The sequence below is a fragment of the Ranitomeya variabilis genome, chromosome 6 (genome assembly GCF_051348905.1).
Source record: "Ranitomeya variabilis isolate aRanVar5 chromosome 6, aRanVar5.hap1, whole genome shotgun sequence".
NCBI lineage: Eukaryota > Metazoa > Chordata > Amphibia > Anura > Dendrobatidae > Ranitomeya > Ranitomeya variabilis.
Window position 1 is genome coordinate 55,170,805 of NC_135237.1, and position 18,341 is coordinate 55,189,145.

Here is an 18,341-nt window from a genome sequence, read left to right on the forward strand (position 1 = left end):
ACATATAAATGTGCCCTTACACAGCAAGTATATGTGTGAAAGAAAAATGTTGAAGGCCTCTTGATTCCTTCATTCTGTGGTCGAAGTCCCTTAAGATCATAATGTTATTACAGCGGCATGTAAACGTTTGGGCACCCATGGTCAAAATTACTGTTATTATGAACAATTAAGCAAGTTGAAGATAAAATGATCTCTAAAAAGCCTAAAGTTAAAGATGACACATTTCCTTTGATTTTTAGGAAAAAAAAAATATTTTCATCTTTTACATTTTAAAAATTACAAAAAAGGAAAATGGGCATATGCAAAACTTTGAGCACCCTGCACAGTTACTGCCTAGTAGCACCTCTTTTTTGTAAGTATCACAGCTTGTAAACGCTTTCTGTAGTCATCCAAGAGTCTTTCAAATTTTGTTTAAGGGATTTTCATCCATTCTTCCAGTTCTGTGAGATTCCTGTGTAGTCTTGCACACAATGCTATTTTGAGGTCTAGCCACAGATTTTCAATGATGTTCAGATCAGAAGACTGTGAGGGCCATTGTAAAACCTTTAGCTTGTGCCTTTTGATGTAGTCTATTGTGGATTTTGACATGTGTTTAGGATCAATAACCATTTCCATAAGCCATTCTCCTTTCAATTTCAGCTTTTTTACAGATGGTGCTATGATTTTGTATCAAGAATTTGTTGAAATTTCATTAAATCCATTTTTCCCTCTACTGGGAAATGTTCCCTGTGCCGTTCGCTGCAACACAGTCCCAAAGCATGATTGATCCACCCCCATGCTTAATGGTTGGCAAGATGTTCTTTTCCTGAAATTTTGGGCTCTTTTTTCTCCACACATACCTTTGATCATTGTGGACAAAGAGTTCTATTTTATAATCATCGGTCCACATGACTTGTTTCCAAAATGCATCAGACTTATTTAGATGTTCTTTTCCATACTTCTGATGCTAAATTGTTATGGTTAGGATGCAGGAGAGGTTTTTTTCTGATGACTCTTCCGTGAAGACCATATTTGTGCAGGTGTCTCTGAACAGTAGAACAATGTACCACAACTCCAGAGTCTGCTAAATCTGTGTCAAGGTCTTTTGCAGTCAAGTTCTGATTTGCCTCTCTAGCAATCCTGCAAAAAGCTCTCACTTAAATTTTGCTTGGACTTCCAAACATTATCTTGACTTCCGCTGTTTCTGTTAACTGCCATTTCTTAACTACATTTTGAACTGAGAAAAAGGCAACTTGAAAATATTTTCTATAGTCTCTACTTACGGTAACTGTCACATAGTTAGCGAGGTATAATTTGGTACAATGGCACAAGAGTGACTCCTCATTTAACGTGCAAATGCAAAGTCCCAAAGGCTACACCTAGGAATTCAATTATTAGGACAATGCCATTAACCAGTGAAATGGGGGTTGTCCAATGTTGTCCGTCATACTCCAAAACAGTGTATGGTGGACAGTATTCTAGAAAGGCGCCTACAGACTGGTACGGTGTATGAGATGAAGCCTAGTGATAGCCGGAGCATAGTTTAGTCAATTTGCTTGTACTCAGTAGAAGACTCGGACTTGTGAAGTTTATCAGCTATTGCAGAGAGGCAGCTGGAGTAGTTAATGGCAGATAGCAGCAGTTGACACTCTGGTGTGTCACTCATGGACTAAAGAAGCGCTACCAGCTGTTGTGTACCGACAATTTGGGCAGCCTTTACTGACAAGTCCAAGATCAAGGTCAAATCAGGTAGCAGAAAAAAACAGTCAAAGAAGTCACTCAAAGCCATGAATAGAACAGCGTGGGCCTTGTAGAACTGAACACAAAATATTGGTTTATTTGGCATCTTTTCTATTTACTCTGACTAGTTATGAGCTGATCTTTTGGGAATCGAATTTGCAATTTTTCCCCAAAAATTCTATATGGTGCAAATAAATTTGCCAAAAACTGAAAGTTGCTTTTTATGCTCTGTAAATGTAAAAAATAAAAACAAGCTCATACCTCACTGCTCCAGTCAACTCGCTGCTTGCTGGCAGATATTCAGTCTTCTTCTTTCTGGTGTCGCACACCACATCTCCTTTCTCTTCATTATAAGTAAGAACTTCCAGCCTGATCACTGTGCATTCTAAGTTCACGGTGCAAATCATGACGTCACAACATCTCAACCTTAGAAAGTAACCCCAATACCTGATCGTAGCCATGCAAATCATGACATCACAACGTCTCAACCTTACAAAGTAACCCCAATGCCTGATCGCAGCCAGAAGTCCTGACCTATACTGAAGATTCCGGAGATGTGGCGCACGAAGGTGGAAAGAAGAGGTCTTAACAGCGGACAGGAAACAGTGGGTTGTCCGAAGAGACAATTTGGCCGTCCTAAACGGTTAGTGTTTGAGTTCGATCCACCCTTCTTTAACTATAACATCTCAGGTGACCTCATGCAACCTCATGTGAAACTTAACTTTGCATCTTCTTTCACAGTTCACGCGGGGTTGGACAGGTAACGTGAGTATTACATCAAAAAACAACAGATATGAAATAAACCTTTACAGTGTTTTGTTGGTTCACAATAAGAAACAAATAAAATATTCTAAGAGCACAAACCCATGTTGACATTTGCAGACAGTTGGTGCGGGCTGTTTGCTTTCAGAGCTGATTTCTTCTAATAATGCTTGAAACACCGGATGAACTTTTCTGTGAGTGGCATCACACCTCTTTGTTCTTTTGCTCTTTGGAAGCAAATATCAAACTAAATGCAAAGATTTCCTTTCCGTTGTTAGTTTGGAAATGAACTTAAGAAATGTTTTTCTAAGTGACGAGAGACCACAGCTTTACTCCGTCTCACACAGTTTAGATTCAAGACTTTTATGCGTAATTTATTCCTAAGGAAACAATAAGATTATACTAATTAATAGATTATTATTTTGTTATGATCAAGTATTTATAACAGGGCACCACGCAGCTGTTCTGTAATTATGGTGTGTCAAAAAACAGCATGTTCTGAAAGATATGCAACGTCCTTTAAATCTCACTGACATCTTCTTACTCATAAATTTATTCATGCATAATAAACAATAAAACAACGACAGCAACAAAAATGCTATGACAGCATAGCAAACCACCTGTTCTCCAGCACTGGAGCAGAACATCACTATTTTGGAAACTTACTTAAAGAATATTGTGATTTGTTTAATCCATACCATATATTTCGTACTACATGCCTTTTACAGAAAGTATTATTCCACGACTGGCCATAACATTAAATCACCTACCTTAGGTCCCCCTCATGCTGTCCTTTAATTACGGTAACTGCCATATATTCTCGAATTAGCATTTGAAGTACTGTACTGTAGAGTGTAGATCTCTTAACACTTTCACACTTTGGGGGAAAATTTCTTTTTTCCTACTAAAATGCATTTACTCAAAATATTTTTTTACAATTGAGTCTCCTTACAAATGTTGTACTGTTTGGCTTTCATAGTTTCTTTGTTTCCCTGCACATTGCTGGCTGCAGAAATTAGATAAAACACCATCTCGGAGTTTGTTCTGAAAATAGTTTGTAACACATTTTTGTCTATTTCTGAGTTCCTCCCATTTGTTTTATTGACCACATCAAAGTTCAGCTGAACTTTGATATGGTCTGTGGTAATGAATCATCACAGAGGAATTCAAAAAAAGTAAAACGAAAAAGATTCTAACTTTTGGGGGAAGGAGTTTACTGACTTTCACTTAATATACAGTATTTTACAGCCAGATATTTGCAGGGAAGCAAAGAAACTGTAAAAGCTAAAAAGTGCAACTTTTATCATTGCCAAAATCTTTTTTAGATCAAAACACATGCATCTAAGTAAAAACAAATTGTCCTGGTAGGTGCCTATTTCCTCTATGTCCTGTAAGTTAGGTAGGGCCACCATAAATTGGACTTTTCCCAATAAAATCCATAGATGCTCAATCCAATTGAGTGCATCAAACACCATAATCCACATCTGAAGCTTACGTTCCAGTGGTGAACAGGGGTCAGTATGGGCACTCTAATCAGTCTGGTGTGTGGCTACATAACCCTATACAAGGATAGCTGTGATGCACTGTGTGTTCAGATACCTTTCAATCATAGACAACATTAACTTTTTCAGCCATTTGTGCTGTAGAAGTTCTTCTGTGGGATCAGATCAGGATGACTAGGCAAACATATTGGTCATTAAAGTGATTATCCATCCTTTTAAAATTGATCTCATATCCTTTGGATAAGCTAGAACAGGGGTGGGGAACCTCAGGCCCCAGGGCCATTTACGGCCCTTGATGACCTTTTATCAGGCCCCCGAGCAGATTCTCAGGGACCGCATTCTTGAGCAGGGAGGTGTATTTTGATTACAACCAGCTCATTAATTTCTTCTTGCTCTGTAAGCACACACACACAAATTGTTCACTACTGAACACTGAAGGGCAGGCAATGAAAGATTACGTCCTGAAACCAGTGCCAGAGTCAGGATGTACTTTGTGGGCGGAGTTTGTACGGCCCCCGAAGGATGGTATAAATATCCAAATGGCCTTTGGCAGAAAAAAAGATTCCCCATCTCTGAGCTAGAACTTTAGATTGGTGGAGGTCTGATATTGGCACCTCCTTTTGATCATCTGCATGGAGAGGTTGTAGCATTAAGACCCCCACTGATTTACCATTAATGGCTTATTTTAAGGATGAGACATCAATTTTAAAATACTAGATAACCTAACCACTTTAACCAGTTTTCACAAAACAGACAAAACTATAAAACAGCTAAACAACATTAAAAGGCAGTAGAACAGGACAAGATATTGTCTTCCAACAATCTTGAAGGAGTTCCCAGAGATGCTTAGCACTTGTTGGCCCTTTTGCCTTCACTCTGCGGTCCAGCTCACCCCAAACCATCTCGATTGGGTTCAGGTCTGGTGACTGTGGAGGAGATTTTCATAGTCATGAAAATACAGAAAAATCTTTAAATGAGAGGTGTCCGAACTTTTGGTCTGTACTGTATGTATGTACAGTATGTATGCATTTGCTATGGTAAATGGAACCATGAATACTGCTGTCTACCAAAAAATCCTGAAGGAGAATGAGCGTCCATCTGTTCGTAACCTCAAGCTGACACGCACTTGAGTTATGCAGCAGGACAATAATCCAAAACACACTAGCAAGTCCACCTTGGAATGGCTTAAGAAAAAACAAAATTAAGATTTTGGGGTGGCCTAGTCAAATTCCTGACCTTAATCCGTTTGAGATGCTGTGGCATGACCGGTTCATGCTCGGAAAACCTCCTATGTGGCTGAATTACAAGGATTCAAATTTAAATTTGTTTGGTGATCTGAAACAATTAAGTGTGACAAACATGCAAAAGAATCAGAAATCAGGAAGGGAAAAATACACAAATTCACACAATTGTATATAAGACTGGCTCCCGCCGCCCTCTCGCTACTGAGTGACAATTTTTCTATACAGTGCTGCTCCTGAATGTCGTGGATTCCTGAACTTTTATCTCCCAAGGTGATAAAGGCTGACTTTATGACAACTACAGTAAAATACACAGTAAAAGATAAACTGATAGGATCTGAGTCTCTGTGATTACTTCATGCTGTCATAAGATCTGGCAGTATAAACCTGGTGACGGATTCTTTTTTAGAATCCAAAAGATCGTTATATCTTTTGTCATAACTAGCAACCTTCCTCTACGTCAGTGATGTCAATCTCAAATACACACAGGGTCAAAATAAAAAAACTTGGCCAAAGTCGCCGGCCAACCTTGATATCTATTAAAAAAATGTCTACAATTGAGAAAGTTTTTTCTTATCATCAAATATAACGATTAATCTTTTCATATGGAAACAAACTTAAATGGTTTGTCAAACGAACAAAGTATATTTTAATTAATAGATCTTAAAATAAAATAATCACAAATTACCTCAGCACAGTATGATGCCCCAACTGTGATCCCAACACAGTCCTCCACACAGTAGAAAGGACCCCACATAGTCCTCCACTCAGTATAATGGACCCCACATAGTTCTCTATACAGCAGAATGGGTCCTACATAGTCCTCCATACAGAATAATGGGCCCCACATAGTCCTCCATACAGAATAATGGGCCCCATAAAGTCCTCCATACAGAATATTGAGCCCCACATAGTCCTTCATATAGTATAATGGGCCCCACAAATTCCTCCATACAGTATAATTGGCCCCACATAGTCCTTCATGCAGAATAATGGGCCCCACAAAGTCCTCCATACAGCATGATGCTCCAACTGTGATCCCAACACAGTCCTCCACACAGTAGAAAGAACCCCACATAGTCCTCCACACAGTATAATGGGCCCCATATAGTTCTCCATACAGCAGAATGGGCCCTACATAGTCCTCCGTACAGAATAATGGGCCCCACATAGTCCTTCATGCAGAATAATGGGTCCCACATAGTCCTTCATACAGTATAATTGGCCCCACATAGTCCTCCATACATAATAATTGGCCTGACATAGTCCTCCATACAGTATAATGAGGAGATGAGGCCGGCGTTGCGAGCCAAATATAATCACTCTGAGGGCCAGATTCGGCACATGGGCCTTGTGCTCAAAGTGAAGAAAAATCATGTTTAAACTGCTCCAGAAAATGATCATCAAATAAGTCCCCCATAATTGTATCAGCATCCTATGTTCATGGTATCTTTGCAGTAAATTGTGAATATCATCGTTACATTGTCAATTTGTCAGTCGCACAAAAAAAAATGAACAAAGACTTAATGGTATCTACAGTGGGAGTAAAATTATAGAAAATGCTGGGTTTAATTTCCGGTGTATAATTCTCATGAATACGACATAATTTAAAGCCATCTTCATTATCTGTAATTGACCCAGTTTTCCTATGGAGAGTAGTGAATAGCACCTGGTCAAAGCCTTTAACTCCTAAGGTACAAAATGGGTGCTAGCATTGCATTAAGGGCACATTTCTGTTTTGTGCTATAGTTCAATTTTACAGATAAGATGCTGGATAGGAAAATGTTACACACAATATTATTTTTTAAGCAAATGAGGGTGAGATGGATTTAGCATAGAAATAAGGGTATATTCACACATGACAGATCTTTTGAAGATATTTTTGTGACCATCCCATTCACCTGATTGTGTTTTGGAATCTTTCATGCGCATGCTGCAGAAACAACCCCGTTTACATTTATGCATCTGATTTCAAGTACGGTAAGTTTTACAAATGTGCTACATTGGAAAATATACGTAAAGGAGAGACTTTCCACTCTGATGTCTGCTTCTGCAATTAGCATACTTGTTTTCCCCAATAAAAACAGTTTTCAGCTTCTTTTCTTAAAATGCTGCTTTGTGCTGTTAAATGTTACTTAATTGTGCCCCTAATCATCTTATGACTTTGGCAGCACTGATTTGAAAGTGTTAAGGTACCTTCACACGAAACGACGCTGCAGCGATAGTGACAACGATGCCGATCGCTGCAGCGTCGCTGTTTGATCGCTGGGGAGCTGTCACACAGACCGCTCTCCAGCGACCAACGATGCCGAGGTCCCCGGGTAACCAGGGTAAACATCGGGTTGCTAAGCGCAGGGCCGCGCTTAGTAACCCGATGTTTACCCTGGTTACCAGCGTAAAAGTAAAAAAAACAAACAGTACATACTCACCTGCTCGTCCTCCAGCGTCTGCTTCCTGACACTGACTGAGCTCCGGCCCTAACAGCACCGCGTGCCGGTGACGTCACCGCTGTGCTTTCACTTTCACTTTAGGGCCGGCGCTCAGTAAGTGTCAGGAAGCAGACGCTGGGGGACGCGCAGGTGAGTATGTACTGACGAAGTCCCCGTGTAACCAGGGTAAACATCGGGTTACTAAGCGCGGCCCTGCGCTTGGTAACCCGATGTTTACCCTGGTTACCAGTGTAAAGCATCGCTGGTATTGTTGCTTTTGCTTTCAAACACAACGATACACGGCGATCGGACGACCAAATAAAGTTCTGGACTTTATTCAGCGACATCACAGCAGGATCCTGATCGCTGCTGCGTGTCAAACTAAACGATATCACTAGCGAGGACGCTGCAACGTCACGGATCGCTAGCGATATCGTTACAAAGTCGTTTCGTGTGAAGGTACCTTTAGAATGTGACATAGCCTCCTTTCTGATCACTGAAAAAACATTTTCTCTAATCCAGCCTGACACTGATCAGTCTTATCGGTGCAGGGCAGGAGAGGAAGGTACCGGCACCTGCACATCAGTAATGCTGCACGCTAGCTGAAGAACCTTTAGTTCATGTGATCAGTTATATGCCTGGAAGGAAAACATAGTAATTTATACAGTGTGTGTTGTATGTAATGTAGCTTAACTGTGTGCGTTGTAGTTGAGCTATGTGTGCTGATATAGCTGAGCTGTGTGTCTTGTAGTAAGCTGTATGTGTTGATGTAGCTGAGGTGTGTGTTTGGTGATGTATCTGATCTGCATAACTAATCATATGCCAAAAAGTTGCAAGTCAAATTTATGTATGAGATAGCCAAGATGATTGTCTATAAAATGATGGTAGTCTCCCGTTCAAAGCAGTAGTGAATGGTGAGATATGGAGCCTGAAAGTCAAAAGTTCAAAACATTGTCACCTTTTTGCTCATCAGTATGCACAGTGGCATTTAAAAGTTTGGGTACCCCTAGTCAAAATTACTGTTATTGTGAACAATTAATCTAGTTGACAATTAAATGATCCCTAAAAGGCCTAAAGTTAAATATGACACATTTCCTTTGTATTTTAGGCAAAAAAAAAATATATTGCAAAAGTTTGGGCGCCCTTGGAGATTTGTGTGCTCAGCTAGTTTGGACCAAGGTTTCAGACCTTAATTAGCCTATTATTTTTAGGGTTCTAATGTTGAGCATATGGACATTAGCAGAAATAAACTGAATCGGACCCTTTTACTTTGTATATAAGGTATAACTTGAGCATGTCTAATCAAGGCAAAGGAGCTGAGCTGTAACATCAGCTATTGTAAATAGTGGATCCTGTGCTATATACTGTTATCCATCATTTTATCCTGTCTGTGATGATAATGAGACTACTGAAAAGTTATATGTATAAAACAGGAAGCGTGAGTCTATTATAAGGCCAAGTGTGAAAACTGCAAGATTTCAGAAATTAGATAGATAGATAGTAATATGGAATATTTAAAAAAAAAGCATCAAAATATCTTTAAGAATGCATTGAACATAAAAAAAGACAATTTAATAACAATATATGGCGGAGGCAAACAAGTCACAGTTAGAGACCCAGGGGATCTTCCAAAAGTGTGGGAGGCCTTTAATATCACCCCATTGGATATCCCCTCGTGGCTACCCCTGGATATGGATCTTCGTACCCCTCCACCCCTGAGGGCTCACATTGACGATCAGGGAACCTGGTCCTCGGCGAAGAGGCCCGTGTCCCCTAAACAGAGAAAATCTGGGATGAAGAAAAAAACACCTCCCTGAATACATGTCGCCCCACCTGGCTAAGTTTTGTTATGTGCAGACATGGGGGTCCTCCTTTCACCCCTAGTTTGCAATGTTGTAGTTAAATGTACTTTTATATTTGCCTGTTTCACCAGTCAAGCTTTTATTATGTTATACTAATCTTTTATATTCTACAGTTCACCACTTGTGCACCTGTTATCCCCTGTCCGTTATGGGTGGTAGATGCAGCCCCCTGCCGCGGATGGGTATTTTCTTTAGTTGTATACTTATGTTGTTTTACTTCACCTACTGTTGTTGTTTCTGTTATTTCCCAAGATTATGGGTGTGGAGCACACGTCTTTTGTTACATGAGTGATAACTCTGTTCCAGCCACTGTATTTGTGGCTTCCTACAATGTCAAGGGAATACGCTCTGCGAGTAAGAGGAGCCAGATATTAAATCTCTTACACTCTAAAAAATCTAACATAATATTCCTACAAGAGACACATTTTAAAAAAGGTAGAACCCCGGATCTGACTAGGTCCCGTTTCCCAACTTGGTATCATAGCACTGGTGGTTCTGCATCTCGAGGAGTTAGTATTGCCATGGGCAGAAATGTTCCCTTTGTGCTGGAAGATAGCCTTACAGACTCAGATGGCAGATATGTTATGGTAAAGGGCCTCCTGGCGAACACCAGAATCACCTTATGTAATATATATGCGCCTAATAAGGACCAGGTGAGGTGGATATGTAAAACACTCAATGTTCTAAAGCTTTTCACTGATGGGCTTCTCGTGGTGGGAGGCAATTTTAATGTCCCTCTTAATCCTCTTCTAGACACTTTGTCAGGCAGATCTATATTATCAAAGAAGACTCTGAGGAAGCTGCACCTCTCACTACAGGCGCTCAACCTGACGGACCCTTGGAGGACCCTTTATCCTTCTGGTAGAGACTACACCTTTTTCTCCCCCCCACACAATACCTACCACAGAATAGATTACCTACTTACACAAACATCAAACCTTCCACTAGTACAATCGGCCTTAATTGACAATATTTCCCTTTCGGATCATGCCCCCATTTTTCTAGAAATTACCATCTCGACTCTCCCACGGTCAGCTGGGTCATGGACTCTTAACGAGACATTATTAGATTCTGACTTTCACTTAACCAAATTATCAGATGCACTCAATTTCTGTTTCAGGAAAACATGCATTCTGGCCCATCTGTTCCTACGGTGTGGGAATCGTATAAAACAGTAATGAGGGGGGAGTTTATAGCCCTGGGTTCCTACCTTAAAAAAACGAGACAGAAACAGATCATCTCCCTATTAAACCAGATTAACTCCTTAGAACGACTCCACAAGAGGTCTCAAGCTAATAAGTTACAAAAATAATTACTTATTCTTAGAAACTCTTTAAAAGACCTTCTAAATGTCCAATCGGCAAAGACCTTTATGAGAAGCAAACAAAGGTTCTATCTCCATGGCAACAGAAGCAGCAAACTCATGTCGTCTTTACTTAAAAAACGGAAAGACATGACATTCATCAGACAGCTTATAGCTTCGGATGGTTCTACAATCTTCAAGTCTGCTGAAATTGCCGCGGAGTTTAGGGCCTTTTACAAAAACTTATATAATCTAAGCACTTCTGATAGCTTGTTAAACCCTATCTCTGCCTTGGAAAAAATGAAGGAATTCCTGAATCCTTTAAAACTCCCCAGGGTCTCCTTAGAAGGAAGCTCCATGTTAGTCGCCCTGGTTACCCCTAAAGAAATACTTGACACCCTTTCCAATATCCAATGGTAGGGCCCCGGACCCAGACGGTCTCCCCATCATATATTATAAAAAATTCATAAAAATTCTATTACCACACTTGGTCACCCTATTTAATTCCTACTTTGAAGGCCAGACTCCTCACAAACAATCTCTAGAAGCTTTCATAACAGTTCTACCAAAAGAGGGAAAGGACCCTAAACTTTGCTCCAAGTACAGGCCAATTTCACTGTTAAACTCCGATACTAAACTGTGGGCTAAAATCTTAGCAGCTAGGTTAAGTAACTTCTTACCAAAGTTGATTCATCGAGACCAGGGTGGCTTTGTTAAGGGACGTGAAGGTAAAATCAACTCTACCAAAGTAATACAATCGATAATGTTTGCTAGGAGCCGCAACTCCCCTCTGATGCTCCTGTCGACGGATGCCGAGAAGGCCTTCGACAGAGTCAGTTGGAGTTATATGGAACAGGTGCTACTCAAGTTTGGTTTTCCCCCACAATTTATCACAGCAGTTCTATCCCTCTACTCTCAACCTTCAGCCAAAGTCAGGGTTAACGGTATCTTATCTGATAGCTTCCATATCAACAATGGTACCAGGCAGGGCTGCCCCCTGTCCCCATCCCTATTCGTCCTAGTCATAGAAACTCTGTTACAAAATGTTAGACAGGACTCTCGTATAGAAGGGTTAGAGGTGGGTCCGTTGTCTCTTAAGTCACTTGCATTTGCTGACGACCTATTGTTCCTTATATCCAACCCATCCAGGGCTCTTCCAGTCATTCTCCAAGTATTTCACCAATTTGGTCTGTTTTCCAACTTCAAACTTAATATCTCAAAATCTGAAGCTCTTAATATTTCCATACCGCACTCCCAGATAACTGCTATCCGCTCCCAAATCCCCTTCTCGTGGGCCGCAAGCTCAATAAAATATTTAGGTATATCTATAACTAGAGACCCTGCCTCCCTCTTCCACAATAACTATCTGCCTTTACTAAAGAAAGTCGAGAACCTAATGGAAAACTACAGCCTACCCACACTGTCTTGGATGGGACGTATCAATATGTTTAAATCTTATATAATGCCTATAATCTTATACACCATGAATATGGTCCCGATCCAGGTACCCCGATCCTTTTTTGGATCTTTGAAATCGTTATTGATTAAATTCATCTGGAAATCTAAACCTGCTAGACTACCCTATAAACTTCTTTGCCGCTCACTCTCCTCCGGGGGATTGGGAGTCCCTGATCCTCTACTTTACTACAAAGCAGTTCACCTAAGTAGATGGTTGGGGATTGTGTCGTGTTATGATGAAAATGAGGGGGACAGTATTATTGGGCCTTGCTGGGTCCTAGAGGTTTGCCCTTCTTCTGGTCTAGATCTAGCCCTGCCACTCTTAGGTTAGATGAGGTAACACTGACGACATTGCGAATCAAAAAGCTATTGTTAGAGGAGCTCCCGCCTGACACTTTCCCATCTGTAATGACACCTATATGTGCCATACCATTCTTGTTATCCCCAGATTTTAGAGACCCTTATAATCTATGGGTAGGTCTGCCGAGAGAAGATCTAAACAGCTTCTACATTAATAACACTCTTCAACGGGGTAGATGGCCGGTAAACGCATCGTCCCAACCAAAAAATTTCCTTCAGTGTCAACATATTAAGCGCACAATTACATGTTTCAAGCAGAAGTACCCGGCCAGATCTGGATGGTCCTGGCTTGACATCCTAACTAAATTCCCTCTTCCGAGAGTCAAAATTCTATCCCGACTTTATTCCCATCTAATTATACCGGCTTTATACTTCAAGCCTTCATTTATCCTCTCTTGGGAGATGGAGCTTCAAATCTCTCTTTTAGAGGATCAGGTTTCCAGAATTCTATCACATGCTAGGGGCTTTTCTAGATGCATCCTCTTACAAAAGAACTCGTACAAAGTCCTGACCAGATGGCACATGACCCCAGCCAAGCTCTTTCAGCGCGGTCTTGCGGACAATGATGTTTGCTGGAGATGTCGGAGCTCGACAGGTCACCACACCCACATATTTTGGGAATGCCCAAAAATTAGATCCTTCTGGGGGAGTGTAGAGTCTGTTCTTAGAAAACTACACCTGATAAAATATAATCTAGAGGCCCAGGAGGTTCTCCTCCATTGTCCGTCTCGAAATTTTACACCTAAAAAACATGGTCTACTCCCACTATTACTATGTGCTGCAAAATACCTGCTTGTGCTACATTGGAGGGAGGAGGTGTCCCCTACCTTGATGGAATGGATGGCGAAGGTAAACCAAATCTCTCGACTAGAGGAGTTGTCGAGCTGGGAGCTCTTTTGCCACGGTTCCTGTCTAGCCACTTGGGAACCCTGGAAAAAATATCAGGAATCCTGAGTTTCACTAGGTATCTCTGGTTCGGTCCCTTTGACTTTACTCACAGTATGATACAAGTTCCTGTGTGTTATTCACTCTAAATTATATTAGCGCAGTTAGATGTTTTGTGCCCACACCCTTTGGTTTAATAGTTTTATAGTTTTTATGTGACTAAATTTTCCCATTCCTGTTTCGCCCCTAATTCCTCAATGTTGTCCCCCCTTCCTCCCTCCCTCCCTCCCCTCCCTCCCTTTCAATTACAGATTTTTCGAAGCTTTACAAAGGTTTAAACAAAGCTGTTGTTTACTTGATTTCATCCTTGAATTAAGTATAAGTTTATTCTGTAATTGGTGTTATTTTATTGCTTCCAATAAATAAAGAATTTACAAAAAAAAAAGACAATTTAAACAATAGGTCATTTTCTGATGACACATTTAATTCAAAGTTTTACTATCATGTCACCATTTATTTTGCATTAATATGCAGAACATGTAAATATTTGAAATTTCATAATTTATGATCAATCTATTTTATTTTAATTACTTATATAGTGCCAACTTATTCCGCAGCGCTGTACAGAATTTTTTGGGAGTGTTGTAGGAAACCTAAGTAGTCCAATGCAAGTATGAAGAGAGCATGCAGATATCTTGTACATGTTGCCCTGGATTGGACTTTAACCCAAGACTTTAGCGCTGCAAGGCTGCAATGCTAACCACTGAGGCACTGGGCCACTTGCTAATTATGCATTTGATTAGAGAAAAGTGAGCTCTTCCTCATCAACTAACACTATGTAGCATGTTAAGATATTCACAAACCTCAGCTCCTAATAATAATTTCTGGCAGATGGATGTGAGTGCAGCGCCCCAGAGTCCTGGTCGTTGCAGTAGCATGGTTCAGCCACTAAGGGGGGCCATGCTGCGTTCGATGGCACGGAAGGAGTTCTCTGAGCAGGTATCACAGTCACCAATACATTTCACAGCTGGGCCTCCGGGGGGAGCTAAGGGTGCTATTCATTAGGCCACTCCCCACCATAGTGGGTAAACTGGGGGTCAGGCAGGAAGTTAGAGAGTACGCTGACGGGATTGAACGGAGCAACACCTGGTGGCAGAGGGTGTTGTGAAGGGAGAGACTGTAGGGTCTCTGCCAGGGGTGGGATCCTGGCAGAGGCTTGGCATGGAAAGAACGTAAAGGGACCGTGCCTGCTCAGCATAGCGGCGGTGCCCAAGGAAGGACTAAGAAGCGAGATAGATTGTGCTGAGTGAGAAACGAAATCAAGCGAAAGGAGATACCAGTGAGGGTTGTGCTGAAAGAGGCAGCACCTTACTGAGGCGCACTACCGGTGGCCGGAACGCCGAGGAGGTAAAGAGTTTCAAGCCATACCTCAGACCTACGGCAGGGCAGTTAGCTTGAGGCGGACTGTCTCTCGCATCACCCAGGAAGGCAAAGGGGGGTACCAACAGGAGAGGGGCGCAGATAGAGTCCCGGAAGATCTCCGAGCCTCCCCGTCATACGGGTGCGTTCCTACCATAGTATCTGGAGGGACGAGGAAGATCATTGCGAATTAAGTTGTTGTGAGGGAACACGAGAAACAGACACAACAGTTGTGGGGTACTTTCCGTAAGCACAGCAGGGAAGGACTGCAACACATAGCGCTAGAAGGAAGGCACCGATTTCCACCTGCAAGGAGAGCTCTGGAAGTGCCATTGGACCGGCCGGACTTGCGCAGCCTGGTGAGCCGTATTCTGGACTGAGGACCCAGAGAGCTTCAGTAAAGAGGTAAAGAGACTGCAACCTGGTGTCCTCGTTATTTACCGCGCCCTGCACCCCACAACTGCACCGCTACAACATCACTTATTGCACCGGACGTCCCCCACTGACAGACAGGGCCACGGACCGGGTCTAGCCACCGTGACAACCCCAGGACTGAGACCTAGAGGCCCGGCTCCGGGTACCCCTCGGCCCTGCGGCGGTGTGGGGGCGCTCCAACTTGGCGTCACGAACAGGATCTACTTAAGCCTGAAGAATCAGGTCATGTGTGCCTAGAGACTGTGATTTATTGTGTGTGGACTGAACTTTATTGCAAGACTGTGTGCTGTGCCAGTTGCCGCCAAAATCCGCCGCCATTGCAGCGCTGAGGAGAGCGCAGGAAGAGAAGAAGGGCGTGGAGTGGGCGTAGACAAGCTGGAGAGCGCGAAGAATAATGGCCGCCCAGTCTAAATATTTCTGTGCAGTGAGGACGTGTCCGTCAGCAGCGGAGATCCGCCTCCTGATCCTTAATGGGGGGCGGAGGCAGAGAAAACGAAACTGCTCACGCAGGAGAGAGCGGGAAAAAGACCAGGAAGCGACCCACGTGGAGGACGCTATGGCCAGCAGCTCCGAACCCGACAGCGGGGTTGAAGTTGAAGTCTCCCCTGACTACCCGGACGAGCCCAGCAGCCTGTCCTCTGTGGATAACACCAAATTCCTGAGAGCCGAGATGGAGGATTTATATACCCGGCTCCTCCAACTGAATGTGAGAATCCAGGCCCCGCATCAGGCGGTGCCGGCAGCGGGTTCCCGGACATCGGAGGAACCAGCGGGACCTGTTGCGGAAAGTGGATTCGTACCGGTGGGTGAGTCCCCCGGTCCTGCCCCACCAGCCGAGGGTGTGTTAGTGGGTCCCGTAGCAGCACCGCCTCTCCCGGGGACCCATAGACTTCAGCGCCTGTTACCATGGGAGGAAGCCACGGGCATGGAACACCGTATGCGAGCCCCTATCACCCCTACTCCCTTGCCGTGTGAGGTCAGTGCGGAGCGCACGGTGTGCCGCTGGGTGAACCCTGGATCCAATCTCATGGGGTTCCCCGGGGTGGAGACCCAGAAGGGAGAAATGGTACAGGCCCTAAGCTGGGAAGAATATCAGACCCAGCTAGAACAGCGGTGGCAAGAGGAAGAGAGAATACATCAGGCCAAACGGGAGGCCTACCATCAAAAAGATTTGGCGGTTAAGGATCGGGCCCGCAAGGACCCCACCACCCATCAGGCCCCGCGCAGGCAGGGCATTGTCACCATCTTCAAGCTCCGAGGAGGCTGGGGCTTTATCAAGGAACCGGGGCTGTATGCGGAGGTCTTTGTCAATCGCCGGGATGTGGAGTCGCACCTCAGAGAAGGTCACCCGGATCGGGACCTCTACCCGGGGGACAGCGTTACCTACACCCGGCACTTTGGAGAGAAGGGGTGGTTTGCTCTGAATGTGTACAAGCAGGAGAGGCCAGCCCCTGTAGCCAAGGTGTCACCGTGTGATCGATCTGAAGCCACTCCGGTCGCCTCCACCTGCCTGGCTGCGGAACCTGGAGCCCGCAGGTTGATCACCGCCACCACAGCAGTGGCCAAGGGAGTGCCTCTTCGGGTGGTTGAGACTCCTGAGGAGCCAGCGCAGAGAGCAGTGGGAACCCAGACCTTCATCGCTGCGCACGATCTGGTCATACAACAGACCCGAACACATGGGGTGTACCTGGCAGTAGGAGTGGATCTGAACCCTGAACTGCAGGGATCCACCTGCCGGGTGGCGCCTCGTGGAAAGTTTTGAAAGTACTATCATTGGATGGAAAATGTAAATAGTTAACTGTTCATTCCTTTAACTGTTCCTGTTTGCTGCTAAACCCGTCTAGGGTTAAAGGTGAACCCTTTGTTGATCCGGGGTCACTGTTGTTTTCCTGAAGTTTATACAGTTTTAAAAAAGAGAACTACAGAAATCATGAACTGCGCATGATTCAAACTTTCCCTTGTAAATAGTTTGCACTTTCTTAAAGGTGCTCCCTACTGGTTTTAGTCAAAAGACACTTTGCGAAGAAACCGTTCCTACTGGTCCTAGTTAAAGACACTTTGTGAAGATACCGGACCGGAACTTTGCATGAGACTGGTAGGCTGAGAAGACGAGCTACCTCAGAGAGACCTGGTCCCCTCTTAAAGGGGATGTGAAGAATTGTACTTGAAAGCGATACTGTTACAGAACAGTAATGTGGTAATGATGCCTTGAAAAGAAAATGTAACTGTTTTACATGCCGAGTTATATGTGTTGAATTTGTTAAAATGTGAAATTTGAATAATGTTTTGAAGACAGGAAAGATGCAGAGAGCCCGTAGGGGTAGAAGTAGAGGTCTGCATAGTTGAAAGTAAGAGAAGTAATAATGAGGGTGAGGATAGAAGGTAAACCCTGCGTCCCCATTGAAAAGTTACTTTATTGCTAAGGACAGAGAGTGAACCCGTAGGGGTTAGAGAGTGAGTCCTTAAAGGGGCCGAGTAGAGCTGGCTCAGAGTTCTTCAACCGAAAGGAATGTTATGTCTATACTGTGTATAGTAGCGAAAGGCAGTAGGCCCTGGCTGAACAGGGCGGTCCTGTAGAAGAAAGGAGAGGCAGTAGGTCTGGTGCCGTAGGGACAGGCGGTCCTGCAGGTTCACAAGAAGGAGAATGTAAAGTTGAAATGCCTTATAATGTGATTATAGGAAGGCCTTTGATAGACTAAGAGTGTGAGTTTCTTAAAGGCAATGTTAAGTTATTATTTCAAAAAAATTGCACTAAATAGAATACCCGGTTGGGTAACAGAAGTTATTTATACTCTGTAAATTATAAGGTTAATTATGTTTGTAACGTTACAAGTGTCCTCACCTCCCATAAAGGGAAGCCTACTTAAGTATACTTATTGTTATTTGCACTCAACAAAATTGTATGTCTTTTTGCTAACCTGTATTGTTGTTTTTCTTCCCAGTCCCGGAGTACTGTGTTTAACCAG

The 18,341-nt window shown here is 43.1% G+C and overlaps 1 long non-coding RNA gene across 2 annotated transcripts; it reads right to left on the reverse strand.

Annotated features, from left to right (window-relative positions):
- Positions 1-2,595: 2,595 nt before the first annotated feature.
- Positions 2,596-10,799, reverse strand: LOC143783419 (uncharacterized). Of its 2 annotated transcripts, none has more exons than XR_013217157.1 (3): positions 10,726-10,799; positions 5,220-5,318; positions 2,596-2,861 (listed from the first exon to the last, which is right to left on the reverse strand). It is a non-coding gene; the product is annotated as an uncharacterized LOC143783419 (long non-coding RNA). The 2 variants fall into 2 exon arrangements; XR_013217156.1 differs by lacking the exon at positions 10,726-10,799 and adding an exon at positions 7,654-7,689.
- Positions 10,800-18,341: the final 7,542 nt, after the last annotated feature.